Source organism: Lynx canadensis, chromosome A2, assembly GCF_007474595.2.
Source record: "Lynx canadensis isolate LIC74 chromosome A2, mLynCan4.pri.v2, whole genome shotgun sequence".
Classification (NCBI taxonomy): domain Eukaryota; kingdom Metazoa; phylum Chordata; class Mammalia; order Carnivora; family Felidae; genus Lynx; species Lynx canadensis.
This window is the reverse complement of record NC_044304.2, coordinates 162229130-162230483: the sequence shown is the minus strand read 5'-3', so window position 1 is coordinate 162230483 and position 1354 is coordinate 162229130.

The following is a 1354-nucleotide window of genomic DNA, read 5'->3' as shown; positions in this document are numbered from 1 at the left end:
ACATTCATAATGTCTAAATAACCTCATTTTGAACTTACTAGCCTTATTACAGACAAATTACAAATCTATTTCCAGAGGCTCATTTGAGCATAACACTTCTTGGCACAGGCTTGACCCCTTTTCATCTAGCCCACACACCATCCTCTAATCTGGGAAAACACAGAACCACCACACTACCACCACCTAACACATATGAAGAAGCATTAGGTGAAAAGCAATAAACAGGAAATGTTTGCAGCCGAAGATCAAAATGTGTCATGTTTTTCACAGGTAGATTTCACACCAATCTGGTAAGTATATCCTGTGTCTATTCTCAGAAATAAACACAAGGATTAAGACCATAAAGTTTTCCTGTTAGCATCACATTGCTTCTGCTGGTAAAATAGAAGATGAGATATGCTGATGCCTAAGTCCGTTAGGGAGGAGGACAATATGGCAGCGGGGAAGGCTGGGCCAATGGGTCCACGGTACAAACAATTGTAATGATGGGACAGGAAGATGAGGGTTGGGGTGTGTTTGCGGTTTTTTTCAGATTTCCTGCCTTTTTGCATCAGCAAACTGTTTTTTTTTTTTAACTCTTAAAAATTAAACTCACCACAAAAGCCATATTCTGAGCAATGCCTTTCTCAGGGCAGGAAGAGAGAGAACAGGAAGTGAAGGGGGTCGCTGTAAGGAAGGGAAGGCTGTAGGGGGGAGTCGGGGGGCACTTGATGATCCAATGTGACAAATAGGTACACACGCAGTGCATTAGCAAAACAGAAACACTGTGAATAAGGAAAAAACACTTCCTTCGAAGCTACTTCTCCCACTCTCTAATCCAAAGACAGCTGGTGTGTCTGGACACCCTTCAATCCATTGCATTGGGGTCTCTCACCCTCAATACTATCAACATATGGGGCCATACAGGACTGTCCTGTGTATTGCAGGATGTTTAGCAGCATCCCTGGCCTCTACCTACTACATTCCAGTAGCATCCCCCTACTGTGACAACCCAAAATGGCTCCAGGGATTGCCAAGCCTACTTGTGGGGCAAAATCATTCCCAGTTGGGAACCACCATGTGACATCCATGATATCTCACTCAAAAGGCAGGATGAGCAGTTCATGGCCAGCATTTAGTGGCCTTGTTAAGACACATACGCTTGAGAGAGTCTTGAGGTCTTACCAGGGTCTTAGATCCTTCAGGAATAAAGGTTTAGGTCACACAACAGGCAAACACTGACGTGAACATCAATGAGAGCTGAGTGTGAGGGAAAGGAAGATGGACGGTGGAGGAGGAAGACTGAGCGCTGGCTGTAGCCCAAGATTGAATGCAATGACAAGGACTGCAGTTCAGCCTAGAAATTTTCCTCTTT